A 7,763-nucleotide genomic window follows, 5' to 3' on the forward strand; every position below is an offset into this window, starting at 1 on the left:
CTTGCTTGGTTAGATTCACTCCAAGATATTTTATTTTATTTGTGGCTATTGTGAAGGGTGTCTTTTCCCTAATTTCTTTCTCAGCCTGTTTATCTTTTCAATAGAGGAAGGCCACTGATTTGTTTGAGTTGATTTTATATCCAGCCATGTTGCTAAAGTTGTTAGTCAGGTTTAGGAGTTGTCTGGTGGAAGTTTTAGGGTCACTTAAGTATACTATCATATCATCTGCAAATAGTGAAATTTTGACTTCTTCCTTTCCTATCTGTATCCCTTTGACTTCCTTTTGTTGTCTAATTGCTCTAGCTAGGACTTCCAGTACTATATTGAATAGGTAGGGTGAGAGTGAACAGCCTTGTCTAGTCTCTGATCTTAGTGGGATTGCTTCAAGTTTCTCTCCATTTAGTTTGATGTTGGCTACTGGCTTGCTGTATATTGCTTTTACTATGTTTAGGTATGTGCCTTGAATTCCTGATCCTTCCAAGACTTTTTTTTTTTTTTCCAAGACTTTTAACATGAAGGGATGTTGAATTTTGTCAAATGCTTTCTCAGCATCTAGTGAGATGATCATGTGATTTTTTTTCTTTGAGTTTATTTATGTAGTGGATTACATTGATGGATTTCTGAATATTGAACCATCCCTGCATTCCTGGGGTAAAGCCTACTTGATCATGATGGATGATTGCTTTGATGTGTTGTTGGATTTGGTTTGGGAGAATTTTATTGAGTATTTTTGCATCAATATTCATAAGAGAGATTGGTCTGTAGTTCTCTTTATGTTGTCTTTTGCTCTTAGTTCAGTTGTTCCTCTGCCACTCTGGGTTCAGTGGTACCTCTGCTGCTCTGGATTCAGAGGACCCTCTATCACTCTGGGTTCAATGGATCCTCTAAGTTGTCTCTGGAGGAGTCCAGCATCAACCCAGGAGCAGACCGGGTGCGGGTCTGCACTAGGCCTTGGATCCCGGAGAGAGGCAGAAGGGGAGAGCCACTCTGCAGTGGTGGGGGGTTGGGTTTCTGCTGGAATCTGAGCGCTCCCTGCACTCAGCTTTGTGGGTAGGGTGCTGTGTGTGTCTTCTTACCTACCTTTCTAGGTTCAATGAACCCTCTGGGTTGTCTCAGGAGGAGTCCAGTGTCCACCTAGGAGTGGACCGGGCTGGGCCTCCCAGCTTGTTTCTTAGGACCATTTGCTTGAAAAATTGTTTTCCATTATTTTATTCTAACGTAGTGTCTGTCTTTGTTACTGAGGTAGGTTTCCTGTATGCAGCAAAGTGCTGGGTCCTGTTTGCATATCCAGTCCATTACCCTATGTATTTTAATTGGGGAATAGAGTCCATTGATGTTAAGAGATATTAAGGAAGAGAGATTGTTGCTTCCTGTTATTTTTGTTATTAGAGGTAGAATTATCTTTGTGTGGCTATCTTCTTTTGGATTTGTTCGAAGAGAATTACTTTCTTGCTCTTTTAGGGTATAATTTTTCTCCTTGTATTGGAGCTTTCCCGCGATTATCCTTTGTAATGCTGGGTTTGTGGAAAGATATTGTGTAAATTTGGTTTTGTTGTGAAATATCTTGGTTTCTCCATCTATGGTAATTGAGAGTTTTGCTGGGTATAATAGTCTGGGCTGGCATTTGTGTTCTCTTAGGGTCTGTATGTCATCTTTCCAGCATCTTCAAACTTTTATATTACCTGGTGAGAAGTCTGGTGTAATTGTGATAGGTCTGCCTTTATATGTTACTTGGTCTTTTTCCCATACTGCATTCAATATTCTTTCTTTGTTTTGTGCATCTGGTATTTTGATTATTTTGTGACGGGAGGTGTTTCTTTTCTGGTTTAGTCTATTTGGCATTCTGTAGGCTTCTTGTATGTTTATTAGCATCTGGTTCTTTAGGGAAGTTTTCTTTTATAATTTTGTTGAAGATATTTATTGGCCCTTTAAGTTGGGAATCTCCACTCTCATCTATACCTATTATCCTTAGGTTTGGTCTCCTCATTGTGTTCTGGATTTCCTGGATATTTTGTGTTAAGAACTTTTTGCATTTTGCGTTTGACATTTGTGTAAATATTTTCTGTGGTATCTTCTGCACCTGAGATTCTCTCTTCTATCCCTTGTATTCTGTTGGTGATGCTTGTGTCTATGACTCCTGATTTCTTTTCTAAGTTTTCTATCTCCCTGTTAGTCTCCCTTTGTGATTTATTGAATGTTTCTACTTCCATTTTTATGTTCTGGATGGTTTTGTTCAATTCCTTAACCTGTTTGGTTGTGTTCTCTTGTAATTCTTTAAGGGATTTTTGTGATTCCTTTTTAAGGGCTTTTACCTGTTTACCTGTGTTCTCCTCAATTACTTTGAGGGTGTTATTTATGTCCTTCTTAAAGATCTCTATCATTGTTATTAGAAGTAATTTTAGATCTGACTCTTGCTTTCCGGGTGATATGGGGAATTCAGGACTTTCTAATGTGGGAGAACTAGGCTCTGATGATGCTGAGTACCCTGGGTTGCTGATGCTTGTGTTCTTGAGCTTGCCTTTTCCCATCTTGATCTCCTTGGTGCTACTGAAAGGTCCGGGACTCCCCAGAAAGGGGGTCCACTTAAGTCAAAGGATAGCTCGCACCCAAAGGACACACGAAAGACCGTCTTGCTGTAAAGCACATGAGGTGGTTTATTAAATCAGAGCTCTGGGCCAGCCCATATCCCCATATCTCACATAGGGGATAGAGGGACTGACCTCGTGGCTCAGGGGCATAGCGCTTATATATGGGCGGGGTAGGGAAAAAGCGAACTTTCGCGCGGGTGCACAGGATTGGTTGTTTTACCTTTTTTGAACACTAGTAGGCCGTACCATGGGGCAGGGTGTAGTTCTTCCCTTGGCCAGCCAGTTTCTGGGATGTTCTTAACAGGCCTTTGTACTGTAACTCCCCCTCCTCTGTAACTAATTAGATGGACCCAAACCTGCTGGCAGGTGCTTTTCTGCCCAAGGTCTAATGTGAAAAATTTACACATATTTCATAAGATGGCCTTTATAATTTTTCACTCTACATCCCCACTTCTTCCGATTTGGTTATGTTTTTAATCATAAAAACTCAATTATTAATAAGTCTATTTTCACCCCACTTTTTCCGATTTGGATCTTTAGAAAAGTCTAAGCTCCAGTGTCATCATAATTATCATTTTTTTTTTTTTTGACCCAAAGTACTATATTGGTGGTGCAACACAAAAAGTTGAACAGCATTTATCTTTTCTCTAACAAAAGTTATTAATCCATTTAAAATGTAGGGGCTTATGGTTAAAAGCAGAAGTAAAATCACAAGGGGTCCAGCAAGGGAGGATTGAACCAACTCTCGAATCAACGTTGCTGTGTCTCTCTATATCTTGTCTCTGGTCTAACCTTCCTCTGAATTTATTCTCTGGTCATTCTTGAATGGTCTACACATAGTAACATTTTTTTTTAGAGCAGCACACAGACTTTTTTTTTTTTTAAGAAACAGCAAGTCCAGTAATAACTTAACTTTGTTACCGACTGTTTTAGGGCTCTCAAATTTATATTAGTGGCAGCTCTCAGCTGATGAAAATAATGAGGTGTCTGTATCAATGTAGCCACACCTGTCTCTATATCTATGGCCACTCCTAGTCACAATGTAACAGCTAGAGTCTAGGAAAATAGGCTCTCTGCAGAATCATCTAGGGAGTATCTCAAACTCAGTTCAAGAGTACCTGCGGGATCTAGCTGGACAAGTACACAATAATCTTTGACTGTAAGCTCATCATTTATCAATTTTAGGAACTAAGAAGTATCTGTTAGCAGGGCTTCTCGGGCTCTATTTTATTTGCTAGGTGTCTCGAAACATTTCTATTGCTTTGGAACACACTCTCAAAGTTGTCCTCTGACTTTTACACATTTTGTGGCACAAAGCTGTCTACATACACATAAAATCACATATATAATAAAGAGAAATTGTAAAAGGAACAAATCTATATAACTCTAGATTCACATTTTAACTTCAATCTTGTAATCACAAGCTGTCATTTAACCTTGGGTGTATATACCCTAAGCCCTACCCTCTAAGGCAGCATTACCCCTGTGCCTCTAGGGTGGGATGTCTCACGAGTCAAGGCCTGCAGTTCTTTAGCCTTGTAGGATAGCAGGCAACCTTGAGCTAAACAGCAGGAGGTTGATCTGGCATCTGGATGTTCAGGCACACTCGCGTTGGTAGATTCCAAGGAGGTCAGATGGTCAGCAGCACCAGGAAGTCTCTTAGTAGCCTGAAGAATCATTTCTCACACAAAAGGGACATTCTGGGCATGGAACAAGGACAAGGGACACTCTAGCCAGCACCAGTTCCCAAGGGTAGTTTAATTTTAGGGTCCTGTATATTTTCTCTACCTGTCCTGAGCTTTAAAGACAATATAAACAGTGGATCTTCAATTCCTGACTTACCTTAAAACTGCTCTCTGATCTAATTACCTAGGACACTTGAAACCTCGGGAAGGTCCCTATTCTAGGCTGTTTTCTCCTAGGTATTTTTTATTTACTCTAAGTCTTATTATTTCTCTGGCTCAAAACCTAAGGTCCCTTATATACTTTAAGTCTCTTGGCTGCTTGGTTGTACTCATATTTTAAGAGTCCATCGGTGTATTTAGCCTGGTAAATCTTTTGCTTTCTGGGAGTATAGTTCTTCCTTCTTGTTTGCACTATTATCTCTTTTTCTCTAGATAGTATCTGGCAGGATGGCTAGCAATCTGAGTTCTTTCTCTTATTCTGTGCTTTAAGTGAGGCCATCTCTTAGGCCCACAACTGGAACAGGCTCCCATATCAAGACACTTGATTTGTCCAGTAATTGCCTCAGGCCACTGAGTCTTTTCCCTTTTTGGTGTCCTGGGCAACGAGTACTCACAGTTCCTGGCTTTATCAGGGTTTCTTTTCTTGGTATATAGTCCTGCAGACATGGGCTGTGGCAAAAGCATACCTGTTTTCCATGCAGATGTTGGCTTTCTTGTCAGCCCCAAGTTCCAAGGTTGTTCTCTGCACCGATGATCTCAGGGGTGGGGAGTCAGTCCAGATGGCATGTGTCCACCACAGTAGCGCTGGCTTGTCTCTGACCAGAATGGAGAAAACTACTCCCGTCTGTAAAGCAGGTTACCTCGGCTCCTGGCTGGAGTCAGCCCTCTACCCGATGAATTTTTGTCAGCTAGTTGTAGCCCGGGTAGGAAGTGTTGTATCTGGATGTCCATCTTAAGGAGTAAGTCTCTCAGGGGATAGGAGCATTCTGGGATGACCATAAATGGATGGGATATCCAGCCCATCTCTTAGTCTACCATTTTCGGGTAGTCCATGAATACGTTTTGACCCATTGGCCTGGAGGAAGCCCCTGTGTCTATCAAAAGTTGGGTGGCTCCAAGCCACTCCATCTATTTCAATAGCTGTCTTCACACAGAGCTAATATCTTCGACTCTTGGGGTGTTTTTCATGGCCTGGGATTTCCTGGCCCTGGCTTCTATTTGTTAGGGCCCTCTTGGACCCCAAAGCTGGCTCCTTTACTTGCAATGTGCACACTGGTCTTTATTTTTAAAAGTTTATCTCTCTTTGATTGGAGCCCCTCTTCTCTGCTTTCTGTAAATTCTTTTCCTGTCACCTTTTTCTCTTCACCTCTCTCTAGACTTTCACAGCAACTTACAGTAAACCTTTTATCTTACACTAAATTTTTTTTGTCAGTTTTTTCTTCTCCAGACTTATTAAACCTTTTCTACTCTTCTTCTCTATTTCTTTCTTTAGGCTAAACCTTCTCTCACTTACTATTACCATCAATAATTTTAATCCTGTCTATGATCCCATTTATCTTATCTTTCTTTTCTTTTCTCCCTGATATAGTATACTTCTTAAATCTTTTAATGACTTATCTTGTAGTCTCTGTAGCCTCTGAAACCTTGTTACACTGACAGAATGTCTCTATGAGCTAGTCTAGAAATGCTGAGGGTAACTTATCTGATTCCTGCTTAACCTCATGTGTCTAGGTGAAAATAGAGGAGGCCTCATGTAACCCTCTCTCTCAAGATCTATCAGCGGGATCTGGCGTGGGCCTTTGGGTGTCCCTTACCTTCTGTCACATGAAGGTCTCAGTCACATCTGGTCCAAATTGAACTGCTGCTGACCATGGCCTGATCAATTGACTGTGTCCCCAATGTCTCCATGTTTGAGGGAACATTCTTTCTCCGGTGTCCCCGCCTGCTCTTTACTTCTGAAGACCAGAACCTGCAAGGGTCTTGTGAAAGCAAGGCTTTTAAAATGAAACTTTTTTTCTCAAAATATAATTAGAGCATAATTATGTCAATTTGTACCATTGAAGTATAAGATAGTCTTATTACCCAGTCTATCTTTTTGTTGACTAACCAGCACCTCTGTTGTTTAGTCAAGATATCTTGACTAAAACATTTAGTTCTGAACCTGGCTTTAGGATGAATGTCAGCTGCCGACCATCTATTTAAATCTTTTTTCTCAAGGTAAATAGCTATAAGTTTTTAACCCCGTCAGAAATCCAGAATGACTGAGTTAACTATAATTGTGGGAAGCACAAAGCATAGCTTTTAAAATTTAGTCAATTTATAGAGACCCCTGAACACCTGGAAGAAAGGCTTTTATCTTATTTATTGCTTTGAACTCTGTGTAGACTGATGCACTTGTGAGGCTGCATGACTGCTGTTCACATCACACTAGAGACCATAACCTAATTCAGTCTGCAAACAGTACCTTGTCCACAGGTGTAATGTGAGCTCACCTCTGAAGCTCTAAGAAAGAAACCAAATCAGAATGGATAGCCTTATCTATAGCATTTCACAGTAAGGACTATTAAGATGTTGAAGGTTCACACAGTATTAACAATTTTTAAAAGGCAACTTGAGTTACATTTGACACATATTTGAATTTAACTTTTAACAAAATAGAAACTTTGGTCATAGTTCTATAAAAACCTTTTAAAGAGTTATTTCTGATTAGAATATTATTTTAGAAGTGATATACAACAAGAACAATAAAGTAAACATTTTTATGTCTAACATAAGAGCACAAGTCTTCACCACTTCTTTAATTTTATCTTGTCTGAACTCTCATCCTTGAACCAAATCTTAATGAAAGTCTCATATAAATAATGAAATTTTCTCAAACAGCAATGGCTAGAAAGTCTATCAAAACAGAAGCCTATGTATATATAACAGGCAGGCAACCAGTCTGACCTGTCTGCAGGCAGGTTTGGCCCAGCGTTTCTAAGCTGGAGTCACATCATGTGACTTGTCTCAGCGATACTTATTCACTTTCCCCTTCTTAAAAATCTCAATGTTATTCACTCACCACTTTTAAAAAATATATAATTATGACTCTCAGGTGAATAATCTTGCTGTGGCTGTTTGTCTAGCTGCCCTGGCTCCACAGCCAAGTTTTTTTTTTTTTTTTTTTTTCTCTGCCGCGGCAACGGGGGAGGGGCCGGCAGCCATCTTGGCTGTAGTTCCCTAAGCCTCAGGGCCTGCTGGGTAACGTAGTTTTTAGGTTGGACACTATCTTGGAAGTGTCTCTAGCATAGACAGTCACTCGAGACCCGTGACTTGAACGGCCTGAATGGCCTGCGCAACCCACCTGTTTTCCCCGCCTATCCGTGTTCACACAGCCTGCCCTGCCGGCGAGTCTCTCCATGTCGCACATGCGGCGTCACGTGGCGCGGTGATTGTGTTAAGTTCGGCTCTTTCTCCCCAGCATGTAGCCGCAGGGAGAGGCTGCCACATC

The 7,763-nt window shown here is 40.8% G+C and overlaps 1 long non-coding RNA gene across 2 annotated transcripts; it reads right to left on the reverse strand.

The window, feature by feature from the left end:
* Positions 1 to 2,630: 2,630 nt before the first annotated feature.
* LOC143443141 (uncharacterized) lies at positions 2,631 to 7,481 on the reverse strand. 2 transcript variants are annotated; one of them, XR_013111902.1, is made up of 2 exons: positions 7,335 to 7,481; positions 2,631 to 6,242 (listed from the first exon to the last, which is right to left on the reverse strand). It is a non-coding gene; the product is annotated as an uncharacterized LOC143443141 (long non-coding RNA). The 2 variants fall into 2 exon arrangements; XR_013111903.1 differs by having other exon boundaries at positions 2,631 to 6,252; positions 7,335 to 7,475.
* Between the last annotated feature and the right edge of the window lie 282 nt (positions 7,482 to 7,763).

Source organism: Arvicanthis niloticus, chromosome 7 (genome assembly GCF_011762505.2).
Source record: "Arvicanthis niloticus isolate mArvNil1 chromosome 7, mArvNil1.pat.X, whole genome shotgun sequence".
Lineage (NCBI taxonomy): Eukaryota > Metazoa > Chordata > Mammalia > Rodentia > Muridae > Arvicanthis > Arvicanthis niloticus.